Raw genomic sequence first — 21,003 nt, forward strand, 5'->3', positions numbered from 1 at the left:
CCTTCTTTAGGAGGAACTTAGAAGACTTTTTTGAAATAATCACACCTGACCCATATGAAGATGAAATGGACCAGATGAGAAATGTGAACATTCTCCTGAACCAACAGAACCAATTTTCAATTTCTTTCTTTTTTAATTAAATTTGAATATTTTTTAACTTCATTTTACATTCCAGCCAAAGTTCTCCCTCAAGTTCTTATAACTTGATTTGTTCATGTTACTAACTTAATATATCAAACACAAACATAAATTTTGACATTTACAACCTTGCAAATTTTTATGAGAACCAAAGGCATAAAGTAAATGTTAAAGAAGAAATGCCAAAGAATTTGCTGTTTCTCCCACAATTCTTGCCAGCCACAAATCACTCCCCCATGGTATAGGCATTCTGAAGTTAAATGCTCAGAAAACAACCTGTATTTGTATTTATTTAAATGTCTAATCATCAGATCATTATATTTCTGAGGGCCGTTTTTTGCTTTTGCTGTCCTGTGGATTAAGTGTTCTTAGTAGAGACAAGCATGTGGATAAGCTGGAGGTTGGACCTATGTCATATATGGTTCTATAAGTACTATTATACTTAGAGAAAAATTTTCTTGTTCAGAATGTGATTAGGAAATATTCTCCTAAACCCATGTTTGCCAGCAATGTGTGTATGCTGAACATGTCTCCAGAGGCAGCAGAGACCAGGGAGTGGTCTGTCATTAGTGTTTCACATTGTGTGGTTTGTTTCCTTGCTTGGTGTTTTTATTTGTATTGTCTCTGGTTTACTAACTTGTTGCTATTTTCCTTGCTAGTTTTTATTGAACTTAAAGCTAAAATTTTAAAATACTAAATAAAACAACCCATTAATTTGAGTGTGTACTGAAAGTTGATAATGGTAAGACACCTGTTGAGAGGAGATATAACAAAAAGTTAAATTACAATAAAATAGTCATCAATTCTTATAGTAATAGACAGATTTTAGATGGACTTCATGATTCCTATCTTCTAAAGTTTATATCCTAAGAAATTTCTTTCCTTAATAGCATACAGGGTTTGTCCCTTGCTCCTTGGCAATCTGATAGTCTTGCACTCTTGGCATTTTACCTTATGTAGAAATATGGATTTACTACCAGACTCCTCTTCCAAGTTTTAAAAAAAGAAAAAACAAGTAGCATGAAATTTAAATTAAAAAGGAACTCAATATTGACAATAGCTTTAGTCTAAGTTGTGTGGACTGCTTTAAATCATAATGGAGTGAATAGGCTAAGTTGTGTGTACTGTTTTAAATCATAATTCAGTTATTGTGAATTAAGTAACAAATTGAATTAAAATATAAATGCCCCACTAACAAAGACCTGGTAAGACAGCCTGGTGGGTAAGGTGCTTGCCTACAAGCCTCAAAACACGAGTTTGATTCTAAGACCCACAGAGTGGGAGTATAGAGCCAATTCCTACAAGTTTCATTCTGAAAGTTAGACAAAATTTATAGCATGTTTTTATATGCATGCTATCCTTTCCTTAAGTAGATATTGATGGTGAAGTAAGGACTGAAAAATGTATAGAAATAGAACAAGGATAGATCTAGGAGCTACTTAATCTAATTGCTTGAATACAGGAAAGGTAATCATAAGTACAACAAATTACAGATGAAACTATTGCATTCTTAGTCTCAAATGACTGGCACTTTAATAAACCCAGTATGTCTCCTGTAATCATTGTCTTGCATGATTTCAGCATCATTGTTCTCCTAATTCTTCTGACTTAAGCTTCCAGATATCCCTTAAATTGTTCCATTCACCACCAGATTTTGGTCACTGTATATCCATAAACCTGTGATATGTTACTTCACCTGTCACATAAAGTTGCTCTCAGAGTCATGATCACTTCTGATTCATATAAAAGCATGCCATTTATCTTCAAGCCTTATTGATTGAACAAAAAATATGGGAAATACTCTCCATGTGACAGAAGCTGAGTAAAACATTTTCCAAATGCATAATGATGCTATCTAAGGTAACCTATGATTGAACAGAAGTTGTCTCATTTTGTACTCCATTTAACTTTCAATTGCTCAGTTCAATATAATTAGCTTATAAGTTCCAAATATGTTACTTTTCCAACTCAGAATTCTTTTAAATTGGTGTTTCTATAAAACCCAACACATTTTAGCATATAAAGGAAAATTGTTAAATGCTATTAACTTTAAAGTGCAACTGCATTGTGTTTACTTGGTTAGAGGTTGTGATGAAAAATGCAACAGTCTACACAGAGCCTCATGGAGCAAGAGAAGCATTCTATGAATCATGTTATTATTATATGCCATATTGTTTAAAATTCTAACATATAAAATGGTACTTTTCAAATAATAAAAATAATCCCAAGAAAACACTAGTTACCAATGATGCACTGGTACATATGCATCTGGAATTGTTTGGTCACTAAATCATCCATGAGCATAAACTATCAGCTTCAGCTTGAAGACAAATCTCATATTTAACACACACACACACACACACACACTGCTTGACAGCTATTGATGAGTGAATGGTGGTAAGGGGTGGAGGAAGAAAGACGGAATGGCATTACCCAAGTGAGTTCTAGAAAAGAATGCTTGTCTGAGACAAGAAGCATTTAAGGTGATATGAAAATTGTGGATAGTATTAACTAATATACAAGAGGATTTCCCTATCTCTACTTTCAACCTTGTCTTATTCATTTTGTCATCTATCTTTAAGCAAAGGCTCCTGTGTTAGAAGTACTAGATAAAGTATTTAATCCCGTTGACAGTTCTATTTCTGAAAGGGCAGATGGCACAGGGGAAAGGATATGTAATAAGTATCAAAATGTCTATTCTTTTTCTTCAAATTCAGCAGAGACAAGAAATTCATAGATGTTTATTACCTCAGTAATCAAGAAAAAAAAATAGTGTTATGAAGACTAGGATCAACACAAAGGGCTATGGCTTTTCACAGTCATTGAAAAGGTCTCTATAAAATAATTTAATGTCATTTCTACTTAAATGAAAAGTTGTTAATATCAAGTACTTAGCTTTTCATTTATCTGTCACTTAAACTGAAATAGCCAATATTTTGAAATTCTTGCAAATGTACCTGTTAGTATTGTCAAGTCCTTCGTTGGATAGATTGTTTTTTACATTTGAGGTTGTATCTATGAAATTCACTTTCTGCATAGAACATATTATCAGACTCTACAATCTATTTCCCACATTAGTTAGCCCCTTTTATATGGCCTTCAGTCAGAATTATTTGATCTCTTTATGTTTAAACTTCTGAAGATAGCATAGGAATCCAACTTGTCTTCCTCAGGCTGCAAATCGTCATTTAAATATGAGAACTTTATACAATTGTCAGTTAAATGATAGCAGAAATTATCAAACATTAAATGCAGGAAATTCACCTTAAGCTATGTCCTATCTAAAAAAAAAAAAAAAAACGTAATTGCATTTCAGATCATCTCTAGAAATGAACCTTCACCTAATTAACTATTATACTTCCTGTAGAAATTTTGGGAGAATAGATAGGATTCAGAAGAAAATAACTGAACTCAAAAAATTTCTCTAAGTAAAATCTCCTCACAAAGTACATCAATATGACTTGCCTTAGAGAATTTCACTGAGGTAATAATAGGAACAACATCCTTCTCTTTATTTCAAAATCAATCTTTAATTTTTTAGAATAAGCATATTAATAAGCTAACAAAGGAAGTATAACTAGGCTTACTATAATTCATCATGGCCCTTTATAGTATGTCTATTTCCAAACATTGAGAAAAAAATAAATGTATTTAGCAAACTTTAACCGATACTCTGAGTTGTATGTCTCTCACCACCAGTCTTTCCATGCACATGGGGTTTGGGGATTTACAACAGTCAGGTGCTATTTAGCTGTCATATAGCTTTCCTGATATTTCAGCTTTTCAAGTTAGATAAGAAGGTGGTTTTCTGCTCACTGTCATCATCAGTGACATCTGGCTACAAGTATTGTTGCTCTCTGCAAGACATATAGGTTTATGAGAAGACTTAAGGTTTGAAGACACATATAAACAGAATGCCTGTGGGGGATCTGACACAGGGTCTTCCGAAATAACAGCAGCATGGCACTTAGACTTGGTAATCTTGTAATCCTCTCTTGTCCAGTTACCTAGACCTTTATTGAATGGCATAAAAATATTCTTTGTCCCTTTTACCCAGATGTTTATAGCTCCCTGTAGATCTTTCATTATCTTCCTTCATACCCTCAATCAGCTTTGCCTCTCTTGTCAGTCCATATCAAATAGCTTTAGCCAAGCTTGGCTCTTGCCTATTGTTCAAAAATGCCACATACCCCACAGTAAAATCTGGGTGTGCTTTTTCATCTGCCTAGAACAATTCACCATAATATGCTAATTTGAGAGACTTGCATTTCAGACTGTTCCAAACCCTAGCCCATAGAACCATCAGTTTACTATTCTATATTAACATTCTTAACACTTCTTAAATAACACTTCCCTCTTTTGTTTACTTGGAGTTACTTTTGTGAGATGTGACTTTGAAATCTTCCCACTGAAGTTATACTTCCATCCACATTGTGGTAGAACATTGAATAGCCTATGTTTGTACTGTACACTTTATAAAGCTAGAAGATAGGATTCTGGGTGTTTTTACCCAGAATGGTAAGTGGGTAAAAGATGTGAACAATCAGATACGTATATCTGGATACTGATACTAAACAATGCTTATGTAGTTCATATGCACCAAAATGTAATAAGCACAAAGAAGCTGCTGTGATCAAACATGCAAACCTCTTGTTGACCTCTCATTTGTGCCTGCTAACCTAACTTAGAGAAGAATAAAAGCCTGGCATTTCATCCTCCATTTTGTTTCTTCTCCTCTGTTTTGAAATGGGTTGCTGTTTATCAATTAAACAGTTTCTGTCTAAACAGCCTCATCCCCATTTAAAGCTAAAGATTAAGACACTGCTCAAAAGTTGATATTACCTTAGATTTTAGGGATAAAAATTTAGTACTGTCTTCATTTACCCTGTTGTTGTTCCAAATTTTTTAACTATCTTCCTTTTGTTTAGCTTGCCTCATGAGTTTCTAAGGGTAAAGTCAAACAGTGCCTGCCTACTCTGTCTGTAAGAGTGGATCAGACTTGTTTGTTGTCTTGACGGAGGAAGGGAGGAAGAGAGGGAGGAAGGGATGGAGGGAGGGAGAGAGGAAGAGAGGGAGAGAGAGAGAGAGAGAGAGAGAGAGAGAGAGAGAGAGAGAGAGAGAGAGAGAGAGAAACCATGGATTTTTGTGGTTAGGTAGGTGGGAAGGATCTGAAAGGAGTTGGGAGAACTTAACCTTACAATCAAAATATATTTTATGAAAAAATTCAATAATTAAAAAAGTGAACTATTTTCATGGTCAAATTAAGGTAAACCTAAAGCTTAGGGAACACATAGCCTTTAATCCCAGCATTCCTGCAGAGGCAGATGCAGAAGGATTTCTGTGAGGCTGAGGCAAGCTTGATCTACAGAGAGATTTACAGGTCAGCCACTGCTATACAAGCCCTGTCTCAACAAAAACCAAAATCAACCACCACCACCCCAAAAAAGGAAAGAAAAGAAGGATGAAAGAAAGAAGTCTAAAGCTTGAGCCATTGGTCACATTTCTTTTAGCCATTATTCTTCCCTCTTTAATTAGCGTGCTGGGGGAAAACATGGCTGAGCCAGGCTTGTTGGATCTTCCATAATGGGGCAATCTGCTCTAAAACTTTTATTTCGGATTATTGTAGGACACCCCATACATATGTGTAACTTTTTGTTGATTGAAATAGTGCTTCGATAAAGATATTTTATCTGAAAAGTAAAATACTATGTTACAGAATTGGTCCACATGTAGTATACCCAAGTGATAATCTGTGATTAAATCAGATTAAAGTGATAACAGTGCAGACTGCCTTAAAGGTTGTGAACTTTAGTAAACAAACAAACAAAAACCCCAGCAAACCTCCAGCAAGATAACTGGCAATTTGCCCCCGCAAGCATCAGTATTCACTGGCTCCTCAGAAACAGAACAGTTTTCTGATAGCATGTGACTTGAGGAAGGCTGTCAAGTTGATTACTGGAAAGTGTGCCATGAACTGAAAATAATATCAGAGCACAAATTCTGCCTTCGCAGCTGAAATGGCTGAATGTTTCCTTCCCAGGACCTAATGCCAGGCAGCTCTTCACCCACCAGACAGGAAGCCTGCTGGGAAAGCAGCAAGCTGCTATTTAAAGGACAAGAAATACAAATGACAACAGAATTTGGTAGTCTGAGGAGATTCAACCATGGCCACATTCCTAATAGTTCCTTTATTCTTTTTCCTTCCTTCTTCCTTTCTCTCCATTCTGGATGGATCTGAATAGGAAATCACTTATTTGGACATATGTGAATCACAAAAGGTAAAGAATGGTAAGGATGGACAGCCACTAAGCCCATCTTTTTGAAAATCCTGTATAGCTCTCATGGAGTCTGGGCATCTTGCCAGTTGGGGTGACCACATCAATCTTTCTCTATTTATAACACATAACACCAGGGTGCCCATGTTCCCCAGCAGGAGCAAATAATGTGAGATAGCAACAGCTATGACAAGGCACATTTTATTTCTGTCAGCAAACAAAGCAAATTGTACTCACTCTGTCAGCTGCATAACCCAGCCTTTTATTTTATCTCCCCACTCCAAAAAAAAAAAAAAAAAAAAAAAAAAAAAAAGCAATAGCTGGAGCTGAAAGATAAATGTTGAAATGTAGTCAGTTCCTTAAATAGATTTCTTTAACTGACTGGCAGGAGCCCCTATGCAGGTGCCCCTATCTGTGGCCTGTATCAAACATGATACTACCCTGGAGGAAGTGTTCCAAGAAAAGCCTTGTGGCCCAGCGTTTGCAGGCAAGTATTTATCATTGAGATACCAACAAGAGACGAGTGCAAAATTCTGAAGATAGCTGACTAATGTGTGGGAATAAAGATTCACTGAACTCAGTATAAGTTAAATGAGGTTTATTCAGGGAGAATTCACTTATACATGAAACAGATAACCACCGCAGGTTCCTGCTCCAAGGATGCCACCTGGATGCTCTCTGCATCCAGGAAGCAAGAGAGCAAGCTGGGGTCTGGGATCCCAGAGAAAGCCCCTGTCAGGTCTGCACCGGTGACCTTGCCAAAAGTTCGAGGTCAGTGCAATAAGTGTGGGAGGGGTGGATATCTCACTACAACTATCTAATAGCACTACTAATAAAAATAACAGAAGGAGCTGAGGATATTTTATTACTGATTTTGTTTTATTTAGATATTCTTGTTGTGGTAGCTGTGGCTGCTTTTTTTTTCTTAAGGCTCTGTTATGACAAGTGGTGTCTTAGTCAAGAGTTATTGCTGTGGTAAAACAACATGACCAAAAGTAACTTGGGGAGGAAAGGGTTTATTTGGCTTTTACTTGTATTTCATAGTCTGTCATTAAAGGAAGTCAGTATACAACTTGAAAAGGGCAGAAACCTGGAGGCAGGAGCTGATACAGAAGCCATGATACAGAAGCTTATTCTTCATAACTTGCTCAACCTGCTTTCTTTTTTAAAAACTTTAAATTAGAATCTTATTTTATATATAAATTCCAGTTCCTTCTCTCTTCCATCCTCCCATTCCCCCAACTGATGTCCATCCCATCCCTCCTCTGCTCTATGGAAAGGTTGAGGCTTTCTATAGGGGATCATTAAAGTCTGTCACATCATTTGGGGGGGCTAGGCTAAGAGAGTATCTCTTTATGGGGAATTCAACCTACTTTCTTATAGAACCCAGGACCACCAGTTCAGAGATGACCCCATCCACAATGGCTGGACCCTCTCTCATCAATTATTAATTTTTAAAAATGTGCTATAAAGGCTTTCCACAGCCCAATCTTATGAAGGCATTTTCTTTTAGAGCTCCTTCCTAACTGATGACTCTAGCTTCTGTCAAGCTGACATAAAACTAGCCAGCACAAAATGTTAGTTGGAGTCAGTCTTGTAGGTCTCTAGACCTTTCTTTAGGCTCAGTTTTCTCTGCAAACCAATAATGGCTCCCTCTTTTATGTTCTCTCTCTCTCCCCCCCCCTCTCTCTCTCTCTCTCTCCTTCTTCTTCTTCTATTTCTACCATGACTCAATCTTCCTAGTCGCACATGCTTTCCTCTATTCCCCTTCTTTTTTCCTAGTTCTCTCTACATTTACTGCCCCCCACTTCCCATGTGATCTGGGTGACTTATCCCTTCCCCGTTCTGTGAGGGACCTTATATGAATCTCTTAGAATACACCAAACAGAAGCAAACACCCATCACTAAACACTGAGTCGAACTAGAATCCAGATGCAGAGAGGACAAGACCAGGTTGCAGAAACACATAGTGACAGCTGACCTGAACAAGGAGGAACTAATGCCCCCCCAAGATTGATAGCTGGGAATCCAGCATGGGACTGACTCAGGCCCCCCTGAATATGGATCTCAGTTAGAAGGACTGAGCAGTCTAAGGGACCTCAGACAGTGGAGGACCTTGCGGACACATCCCCCATGGAGGGATACTCCCTTAACCTAGAGACAGGAGAGAAGTCCTAGTCCTTACTTCAAATGATTTGACAGATTTACATGACTCCACCTGGATGGCATAGCCCTACATGTGGAATGGGGGGGGGGGATGGGAGGGGTGGGTGGTCAGGATGCATGTAAGGGGGAGAGAGGGTAAGAAGCAGGGAGGGAGGGAGGGAGGGGAAGGGAGGGAATAAAATACAAGAACTTAAAAAAAAAATTAAAAAAAAAAAACTAGCCAGCACAAGTGGTGTTAAGTTTTGAGAGTTAGTATGAATTGGTGAAATGGATCCTTGTTGGCCCCACTAACAGGCAAACACATTTTATACAGTTGCACATAAAAGGTAACTAATTCCAGTTCTTAAGGAAGAGAGTAGAGAAGTCTGGTTTATTGCACTGTTATAATCAGTCTACTATTTAAATTATTTGCTATATTTATTTTAGAGATGAAGACATAAAGGCTTAAATTAATCAGTCTAAGCAGTATTTTGGGAACCCATGAATTCTTCTGATGATACAGTCTTTTGTCTTTCATTTAACATATCATTTCCTAAATGACAAAGTTTATAGAATCCCATAGCTTATTCTGATAACATATTATTTTCTCAATATTATTCTGTGTTTCTTGGGAGACAAAGTGCCCTGACTATGTTTGATCCTCAAATGCTCTGTCTTAGTAATAAAGTCAAATATGTGCATATATATCTATATATATACATATATATATATATATGTTAATAAATTTCAGACAATAACTGAATGCTAACATAAGGAAGCTAAGTGCCTATCTGTTATTGCATATAGGGCCACATGTTTGAAATTATAAATATGGTCTTCAATGTAATTCTTTCTTTGTGGGGAGGTGGTGAGACCAGAGTCTTTCACATACTTGGCAAGCTATCTACCACTGGGCAATGTTCCCAGCCCTTGAACATAGTCAGTCACTTACTGCTGTATGAATGAGGCCAATTATTTAGACCTGATATTTTTGCTTTGCCAATCTATCTTCTGTAAATACTGGACTCATAAGAAAGCCCTGTGAATTATGTGCATAAACACAGGAAGAATTATTTCACAACACAATTCTTCCAAATATCAGGAGACATACATTGCAACTCTTACTCACCCTTGCAAGATGGCATTAAAGACAAAGTGGGACAGCATGACATTTCTTATTATTAGGGAGTTTTGTGCACCCAAGAGAAATAGCAACAAAGAAGCTAAAGGCTAGAGAAGCAGATCCAGGGTACCTGAGGAGAGCTATGGTGTCCCGAAGTGTGGAGCAGAGGAGAGGTAGCACTTTAGAAAGCTATCATACCCATTTCCCAGAAACTCCAGGACTCCAGAACAGACAACAGAAAGTCAACCAAACATACTTTAGTTGAAAAACTTGACTGTCAAACAGCTTTTCTTCTCAAGTTCTATAAAAATCCCCAGCTTTATTGCAATGGAATGTTTGACTCCTGCTTACTCCCTTTATCTCCCTACCCTGGCTTTGTGGAGCACTGTAGTCGCCCTTTCATGCTCATCATGGGCATCCTAGCCTAAGTACTCCAGTTCCTTTGCAGAACTCCACAAACAGATTTACTGAGCTACCTGTCAGGCCTATGGCTGTGCTTTAGGGTAGAGTGCTCTAACCTCAAATTGACAGAATTAGGTAAATAAGCACTTGTAGAGGTGGGAATTTTATAGCAGGCAGAATTCTGGAAGGAGCATAGCAAGTTACAACTGCAAACAAGCTAAGGCCTTATGTTTTTCAAAATGTAAACAAGGGAATACATTATCAAAGGTAAATCTTAATTATGCCATGAGTTGTTATAGTTAGGCATAAATATTTGTAACATAAATATTTGTAAACAAGTATCTACAAAGATTTTTCCACCTACTCCCAATAAGGATTGTTGTCTTGGCTTACAATCCAAGAAAAAAAAAAAAAAATATATATATATATATATATATATATATATATATATATATACATTTTAAGTAAAATATATATACACATACAACAAATTATGTGCCAGGCCAACTTGTTTTGAATCAGAAAATATTCTTTCTACCATATCAAACACAATGAATGTTTGGATCAGTGAGTGCAATATTTAAGAGAAGATCAGGATGCTATGGATAAAACTATCATATTAAGATTGGCTAAACAAAGCCAAGCTGAAAATCAATGTAGTTAATTCTCAAATTACAAAGTCAAAGATAAATTTTAAAATAAACATTGTCTAACTTTCCTTAGAACTTGAAATAAGTTCTTTGAGGAGTGGATTTTATAGCAACTTTTTTCCAAAGTACAGGCTTAGCTGAAGAGGCAGCCTATATAGGACTATCATTAGATTTTCACAGTGATGAGGTAAACAGTGTGAACTTTATATAAAATCTTATAAATCTATCCATGTTACATTCTGTCAGGTTCACTAGATTTGCTAGTTTTCCTATCCACAGTAGATAGTATTTGAGTAATCTCTGAAATTCTTTCTTGTATCACACTAAAATCTGATACAATGTAACTGGTTTGCCTTTCTTATACTAAGAATGTTCTTGAGAACTTAGCCATATCTGCCTTTTAAAAGGTTTTTGAAAAAGGCTCAGGCAAAGTTTCAGCCACTTGATTCTCTCCTAAATTCTCATTGTGACCTGAACCAGCAGGTTGATCTACAGTGACAGGACGAGAGAGAGAGAGAGACAGAGAGAGAGAGAGAGAGAGAGAGAGAGAGAGAGAGAGAGAGAGAGAGAGAGAGAGAGAGAGAGAGAGAGAGAACCAGTATTTTTGGGAGAAAGCCAGTACCAAGGAACTGAAACCTTAACTCCTTCAAGGCTCTGGTCCCAGCCTCAGACTGGCCTTGTCAAGTCTTCTCCTGGATTAGAGCACAGACTAGGTTCTTTTTGTTCTTTCATCAGGATCTCTAACAGAACTTTGGATTGGTCCAGCTCTCAAATTCCTTGGAATTCCCAGAGACTGGGGACAGGTGTCCCTTAATGTGTGTCTATTTAAGATGTAATCTCATTAAAATTTCTACTAGAGAGTTTAGATGAGGAATTTATAAAAAATTAATGGGTTCCATTTATATCAGAGTATTTCTGAATTGATAGCAGATGCCTGTCAATCAAGAACTGTTTTCAGTTTGTCTTTATTCCTGTGCCTATTGTAAGACCCTCAGAATGAGGAGTCTTCCAGGTTCAGTCGATACCCCAAGAACTCAATGTCCAGTCCAGTTGCTGCAAAACGCAAGAGGCTTTAATGAACAGGAAACGTTTGCTCAAAAGGGCTCCTCCAGCACACAGGCTAGAGAGAAGCCCCCTCCCCTGGGCCCAGGTGTTTTTAAAGGCAAACCCACTAGCTTAGAGAGGGAGTAGGGCCCTCTGTCCATTGAGTACATGACCCTTGGAGACCCTTGGAGGCCAGATGGTCTGCTATTAGGGTCAGCAGACCTTAGGGCCTCAGGTGTGCTAATTAATCTTGTCTGGGCAAACCAGAGTTACAGCTATCTCTTTGTTTCCTAAGGACCCTATTTACCACCTGTTGACTCACAGGAAAGGAGGGGCAGAAAGGAGGGGCAGTGAGAATTCTTGTCATCTCAGGGCCTAGTGAGAGGAAGCTAGCAAATTCCAAGGAACAGATATTGGTTAGCTTTCCAGGTCAGACCGTCCTTTATTTAACTTTACTTTTTGGTCTTTCACTATAAAATGAGATGGCTAAGAATATGTTGTTTCTGTCAGTTACACTAGTGGGAGGCACAAAGTTTGAAGTGATGAGTAAGTGTCCTTTGTCTGAACTTCCTGAAAAGTAGTGGTTCAAAGTAATACATACTGTTATTATTGTGTTCTTAAGTGTTCCTAAATATTACTGCCAGGATGATGCTGAGTTAATGTATTGTTTTAGCTCATTAAAAGAAGGAGCACACAAATTCTATATAAATAATGACAAATTTAAAATTCAGAAATTCTTAATAGATCTTAATATATGTATACATTGAAAGATTGTTAGCATAGATAAAAATGCTTATATAGCCTAGTCAAAGACAATTTGTATTGTACTTTTTATTTGAAATGCCTTCAATATCGAACAAAATGTAATAGTGTTAGTTGAAATTCGGATGGAAGGAAGGGACATTTCAATACAGAAGTTTGTTTTCTTCTCATGTCTGTGTTTAATTTTTTGCAGGGTACTGATATGTGCCCAGTCTCCCCTCACACCCTATAAAAATCCATTCTCTGCCACGCCCAACCTCGACCAGCAAGGAAAAATGCGACTCAGGGAAGATCTTCTTCTAGCAGTTTAATCAGGACCTTGAACATGCTTCTTCTGGAGACCCTAGGGAAATGCACGTAGAGGCTTAAATCCCCTTGAGCTGACCAACCCCAGTGAGCCACATGGACCCTGCAGATAGGCTGCTCTTATACGAAAACAAGCAAGCTGAACAGGCTTAGCCAAATAAGGACTTGTTTAAGACAGAGAGCGCTCACCATTGGGAAGGTGGAAGGTGGAAGCCAGCTACATCTTTAAGGCGCGACACTTTGCAGCTCTCTACAATTCTCAACCTCCATTTGAGTAACATATAGAAGAAATTATTATGTCTTTCAAATTACATTTATTAGTGTGTGCCTGTGTGCACATGCATACATTCACATGATGTTGTGGGAGGGGCATTTTCAATCTCCGTTATGGGAAGTAGCAGGACAACTTATGGAATCAGTTATCTTAATCCACGTTTATGTGAGTTCCAGGCATGGAACTTGGGTCTCCAAGCTTGCACAGCAAACAATTTTGCAAACTGTTAAAGTTACACTTTTAACAACAGAATCTCAAGAATTAGTAAATTTATGGAAAGAGGGTTGATGCTTTTCTTTTCAAACCTAAAACCAAGCACAGGAAGATGGGCTCAAATTGAAATACAGAATGGATGTGATTGATTTTCTTTTTCTTCACAAAGGCACTTGAACCAAGGCAGAAGGATTGCCCCTGGATTTGTTATGACTTTGAGAAGGGCAGTTTAGTGTGTGATTTCTTAGCATGGGGTAGCACAAAGCTAGAGAAATTTCAATGATAGCAGTCCTTTATGTAAGGGAAAAAATCCCCGAACTTTAGGCTGCATGAAAGGAGATAGTAATACTTGAAATGGAGTGGGGTCTGAGTAAATGAAATGAAAAATACAAGTGAAAGGAAGATTGATTTCAACATGGTCTGTGGACCCTCACCAACACAAGCCTCTATGACCCCCAGCTTTAGGGTATGAATGCACTGAAGCCCATTTTACATGGGCTTGGAAAGGAAAAAAGAGAGAATTAGTGAACAGACACCATATAACAGTTCTTAGTAACTATTTTATCACAAAATATTTGGGGCAAATAGGTTTTTCTGTTGTTGCTTGATTCATTCAGAAAAACATTACTACATTGACAGGAAGGTTTATCTTGCAGCAAATGAAAACTTAAATTAAAACATAGACTTACCTCTTAAAAATTTCTGGTGCTATGATTCTCATAAAAGAGTAAGTCTCCACTTATATAGATATTTGTTGATATATAATTGGTACACTGGGACTATAAGCAAAGGGTAGTAGAGATACTGATGATAGTCTTTGTCTACTTCCCCCAGATAGTAATTGAGAGTCACTGAGTGTACTCCAGTGCTAGTCTATAGATGTTGTATGATTCTTCTTGCTTCTTTTACTCTGTGATTGACTTATTACTAACAGTTTCTTTATGATAGGTTTCTATCCCTGTTATTATAGAAAAAGTGTTATAAATGGACAAGCTATATTTCAGATTTATATGATCATTGGCCCACTTGGTAACATGAATATGTATGAATTTTTAAGAGCATTGAAATTTTATAATATAACTGTATTGAATGTGGGGAAGATAGGAATCATTATATAATGATATTAACAATAAGTAACTTATACATGTGTGGAAACATCATGTGGCCATTCATAAATATGAAAAAATTATATTAAGTAAATTTTATAATAAATAAAGCAAGTACTCTTTATGTATTTACATTAAAAAATCTGGGATTATTGTTACAATAAAAATATCATATTACTGAATTAGTGCAGGTCTAAAAACAAAAATATACCCATCAATATATTTTTAAATAGAAATTTTTAAAAAATGCATTTAAGGTCAACAGGTTAAAAAAAAACCCTATTCAATTTTATTTTTAGTCTATAATTAAAGATTAATTGGAAGGGGTTGCACAATGGCTCCTGTTACTAGTGACATCATTTACTGAGGTGTAACCTTTTCTATTTGTAAGTAATATTAGGTAACATGTACTTAGATTTAAGGTTTGAAGTCAAGGCATTTTCAAAATATAAAGGTTGGAGTAATCTATCAGCATTAATAATCAAATGTCTTTTAGCAGCCCTTGTTCCTTCCTTGGCAACAAAACAATTCAAAGACAACACAGTAACATACATATTGTACCCAGACTCTCTGTGTCTTTTTATTTAGACAGAAAAGAGATGATGGGAGATATCATTCTGTAAATATGTATATCTTATTGGTTAATGCAAAAAGTACTGTTGGCAAATAGGAAGGCAAGATAGGTAGGACTAGGAGACAAGGAGGATTCTGGGAGATGTAGTAGTGGGGAATCAAGATGTTAGAGACATAGACTTGAGAGAGTAGAAGTACGGTTCCTGTCTCCAGTAAGATAAGACCACATGGAAATACTAAGACTGATAGAAATGGATTAATATTTAAGACAGGGCTAGGCAATAAGAAACACTAGTAACAGGGAAACAGGTTTATATCTAATACAGCAACTCTGTGTTATTTGGGTCTGATGAGGCTGTGGATCCAAGCTAGAGGGAAAACTGATCATGACATGCACTCTCTCTTTATTTTTCAATATTGTACTTGAAGTTCTAGCAATAAGAAAAAAAAAGGAGATCAAGGGGCTACAAATTGGAAAGGAAAAAGTCAAACTTTCACTATTTGCAGATGATATGACAGTTTATATAAGTGACCCAGAAAACTCTATCAGGGAACTCCTACAGCTGATAAACACCTTCTACAATGTGACAGGATATAAGATTAACTCATGAAAATAAGTAGCCCTACTATATACAGATGATAAAGGGGCTGAGAAAGAAATCTGAGGAACATCCTTTACAATAGCCATAAACAACATAAAATATCTTGGAGTAATGCTAACCAAAACAAGGGAAAGACCTATATAGTAAGAACTTTGAGTCTTCAAGGAAAGAAGTTAGATACCAGAAAATGGAAAGATCTCCCATGATCTTGGATAAGTAGGATAAACATAGTAAAAATGGCAATCTTGCCAAAGCAATCTACACATTCAATGCAATCCCCATCAAAATCCCGCCACAATTCCTCACAGACCATAAAAGGACAATACTCAAACTTTATAGGAAAAACAACAGACCCAGGATAGCCAAAACAACCCTGTAAATTGAAGAAACTTCCTGAGGCATCACCATCCCTGACTTCAAGTTCTATTATAGAGCTATAGTCCTGAAAACAGCTTGGAATTGGCACAACAATAAGCAGTATTGCCAAAGGAATCGAGTTTAAAAACCATGATATTAACCCCTATACTTACAAATATCAGAGTTTTTACAAAGCAGCAAAATTATACAATGGAAGGAGGAAAACATCTTCAACAAATGGTTCTGGCATAACTGGATGCTGATGTGTAGAAAACTGCAAATAGATCCATATCTATATCCATGCACAAAACATAAGTCCGAATGTATCAAAGATCTCAACATAAATCCAGTGAAACTGAACCTCTTCAAAGTGAAAATGGGAGGTACTCTTGAAAGAATTGATACAGGAGACTGCTTCCTGAGCATAACACCAGTAGCACAGACAGTGAGATCAACAATTAATAAATGGAACCTCCTGAAATTGAAAAGCTTCTGTAATGCAAAGGACACAGTAAACAAGACAAAATGGCAGCCCACAGAATAGGAAAATATCTTCCCCAACACCAAGTCTGACAGTGGGTTTGTTTCCAAAATATACAAAGAACTCAAGAAGTTAGTTATCAAAACACCAAATAATCCAATTAAAAAGCGGGATATAGAAATAGAGGATTTTAAATAGAGGAATCTAAAATGGCTGAAAGATACTCAAGAAAGTGTTCAACATGCTTAACCATCAGCAAGTGCAAATGAAAACAACTCTGAGATACCATCTTGCTACTGTCAGAATGGCTAAAATTAAAAAAGCCAGTAGCAGTTTATGCTGGACAGGATGTGGAAAAAGGGAACACTTCTCTACTGCTGGTGGGAGTACAAACTTTTAATGTCATTTTAGAGATCAGTATGACTGTTCCTCAGGAAAATGAAAATCAGTCTACCTCAAGATCCAGTAATTCCAGTCTTATGCATATACTCAAAAGGTGCATACTCATACAACAAGGACATATGTTCAACTATGTTCATAGCAGAACTTTTTGTAATAGCTGGAACCTTGAAGCAACCTAAATGTTCCTCAACCGAAGAATGGATGGAGAAAATGTGGTACATTTACACAGTGGAGTACTACTCAGTAGATAAACAAAAAACAAACAAATAAACAAACAAAGTGGAGTATTGAAATTAGCAGGCAGAAGAAAGGAGGACGGGAAGAAACCATCCTGAGTGAGGTAACTCAGTCACAAAAAGACAAACACAGTATTTACTCATTCATATATAGATTTTAGATATACAGTGAAGTATTACCAGTCTATAATACACACCACAAGAAAAGTTAGGAAACCAGGAGGACCCCAAGAGAGACAAACATTTTCACCTGGAAAAGGGGAATTGGGCAAGATCTTCCAAGCAAATTGGGAGCATGGGGGGAGGGGAGAGGGAATAAGGAGCAAGAGGGCAGGGGGTTTGGGCATGACAGAGCCAAAAGACTGAGTTGAGAAAAGAATAGAAGAGAACAATAAAAGAGATACCATAATAGAGGCCAGCCCATTATAGGCTTTAAGAGAAATCTCGCCCTAGGGAAATGTCCAGAGATCTACAAGGATGACCCCAACTGACAATCAAAGCAGTGGTAGAGAGGCTACCTTAAATGCCCTTCCCTGATAATGAGATTGATGACCACCTTATATGTCACCCTAGAGCCTTCATCCAGTAGCTGATGGAAGCAGAAGAAGATACCCACAGCTAAACAGTACCAAACTCCTAGAATCTAGTTTCAGAGCGAGAGGACTGATGAGCAAAGTGGTCAAGACCAGGCTGGAGAAACCCACAGAAACTGCTGAGCTGAACAAGGGCTCATGGACTCCAGGCTGATAATCGGGAAACCAACACAGGACTAACCCATTTTCCCTGAGTGTGGGTGATAGGAGGACTAGGCAGCTATGGGGCCTCTGGTAATGGATCAGTATTTATCCCTAATATATGAATGGACTTTGTAAGTCCATCTTACTTAGAGGGATAATATCTCACCCTAGACACATGTTGGAGATCCTGGGCCCTACTCCAAATGATATGACAGACTTTGCAGACTCCCCATGGAAGGCCTCGTCCTCCCCGGGGAGCAGAAAGGATATGGGATGGAGTTGGTGGCTGGAATAGGGGAGGTCAGGAGGGTGCAGGAACTCTGATTGACATGTAAAATTAGCTTGTTTCAAATTTTAATTTAAAAGGTTTTAAAAAGTGAAAAAACCTTCATTTTGTTTTTGTAATTAAAATTTTAATTTCACCATTTTAAGAATTACAACTGGATCTGAGAATTAAATTGATTCAAAGCAGATTAACTGAAGAAAATGTAGCAATTTAACATAAGTTTTGTGAATCTACCCACCTCTCCAACTGTGGGTAACTTAAATGTTTTCTTCTAAGGTGGAACAAAAAGTGGCAGTTGTTCAGAAAGTACCTAAAATGTGTGTGGAGACCAAAGAATAAACAAGATTAATAGTCATGGTTTAAATACCATCCTATACATGATTCCCCACTGACACATTCTTGGTAAAATTTTTCCATAGAAGTTTTTATTTGTCTTCAGAAAAATAAGAATGCCCTTCATGGCCAGTAAGTTATCAAATGTCCTCAATCCAAAAATGTCTTTAAACCAAGTGATATATGTATTTTGGGGGATGTATTCTACCATCTTCCTTCCTTGTGCCATTAGCTAAATGGTACTGAGACTTATTTAATATGTATTCTGATTTTCAATAAGCACACTTCCATTTAGCTCACTTACTTTGGGAAGGACAGAGGGAACACATCAGCTGATTTTTTTATATGGATTAACCATAGGATCTTTGACTCCTGACAATATAAATTTTCTGTTTCCAAGAAACATAGACTGATAGGCTTTCCAGCCTCCCCAGCTCATCATTCACAAAGGAAATAGCAACTAGAGATCAAGGACTCACAGAACTGTAGTCATCTTAAATTAGGGACATCAACATCCCCTAAACAGTAATTGATGAAGATGAAAAGCAAAATTAATGGGCAATTCAAATACTGCCTCACTCTATGGAAAACATTCCTAATTCCATGGCTGCCAACAGGGGCATGTTAAGGACAAACAATTCAATCCCAGTAATTTAGACAGTCAAGAATAGGTTAAAAAATAGTTCTGAGGATTCAATTGAAGCTATTTTAACTCTAAAGGGAAACAAATAATATCATTAGATAAATCAAAATGGATCTCTGCTATTACATGATCCCTATGTTGGTCAATGCTTCTACCAGACAACTTCTAGAAACTATAAACAAATTCAGCAATGAAGCAGGATGCAGAATCAATTTGCATGTGTCAATAACTATTCTATACACCAAAAATATTCAGAGAAGGAGACCATGAGCACATCATCTGGGATATAGCTGTTAACAAACTAGGCAAAGTAAATATTTTTGTTCCCTATTTAAGAACATTTACCCTAGATCCACACATATTAAAATCTATGACACAAGATAAAAGTTTCTTAGAGTCAGAAGTTGTTCATAATATGTATTTTGCTATAATTTCTGGTTTTCTTCCTATTTAAATTTATAAAATTCACTAAAACTCTCAGGTGTGTTGGCACATGGTTTTAATTCCAGCACCAAGGAAGCAGATCTCTGACTTTGTGTGAAGCCTTGTCTACATAGCATGTTCTAAGCCAGCAAAGGCTGCACAGAGAGACTACTATAACAACAAAATTAAAACTAAGCATAGTTCTTTGGAGTAAGAGAGGCAAGAAAACACAGAGGGCATGGAGGGAGGGATGGAGGGAATAGAAAGGAGAGCACTGCTGTTTACTGTACACTGAGAAATTTTTGTTGTAGGAATAAATTGGATAGATGACAGCGTACAAATATTTCTTATTAAGGAGGAGGGTTTAAAGTGGCCCACTTCAATCTGACACATTAACATAGGAGAATAGGAATAATCTTCAATGTATTTTGTTCTCATTGTTATTTTCCTTAATTGAATAAAACAACTTTTGACAAATGATCATAACAAATCAACGTAACCTACTTCTGGTTACCAAATTAGCTTCTCAAATCCTTTCTATGTAAGAAACTTCCCCAAAGAATGAATGTATGTATCTATCCATGAAAAGAAACAGAACCTTGTGGAAGCTCTTTGGTTGGGTTCCTTGATTTCTCCTACTTTTGTCCTGCTTCTGACAGACCCCTATATGTGAGAATACAAAGTAGTCTCACAAGCCTTGATTTCTGGGGTTGGAAGCTTCAAATAGAAATTCGTACAATATTTTCATTGTGTTAAAAAGATAATGTGAAACTCTTCTGTCCATCCTTCTGCTTTTTAATTACCAGTAGCTTCTACTTGGGTAGCATTAGTCAACTATTCTTTAATGAGACACTTACCATCTTGGAGACAGGCTGCTGCATACAAAGCTCCACCATTCCAGAAGCATAAATGTAATAAAAAACTGAAGCTCAACAGTAGCATTGTAAAGATGCCCAAGGAACACATTGTAGCCGTATATTATTTCACTGGAAGCATTAAAAGAAAAGGGAAAAGTAGCTGTTTTTCTTCCACAATCTGACCTCATGCTGTTCTTAAGGTCTCTCCCCAAGAGCCCAGGCTCATAAACATCTACACCTACTTCCCCTCAACTACTGAAATGACATCATAGACTCAGTCCTGTGCATTACACATTTTCTGGAACCTGAAATGTTGAAATACCTCTCAATTTTATAAGTGAAATTCTGACTATGTGCCTCTGGTATGGTATCATTGTTTATCCCTAGTATATGAATGGACTTCAGGGGCACATCCCCCATGGAGGGATACTCTCTTAATCTAGAGACACAAGGGAGGGCCTAGACCCTACCCCAAATTACTTGATAGATTTTGGTGATCCCTCCTGGAAGGCTTTACCCTCTGTGGAGAGTGGATGGGGAATGTGATGTGGGAGGGGGTGGAGGCATGATGAGAGGGTGGGAGGGAGAGGGAACTGGAATCAATATATAAAATAAGAAAAAGTATAAAAGAAAAA

This window comes from Phodopus roborovskii, unplaced genomic scaffold, assembly GCF_943737965.1.
Source record: "Phodopus roborovskii unplaced genomic scaffold, PHOROB, whole genome shotgun sequence".
In the NCBI taxonomy this organism is placed as follows: domain Eukaryota; kingdom Metazoa; phylum Chordata; class Mammalia; order Rodentia; family Cricetidae; genus Phodopus; species Phodopus roborovskii.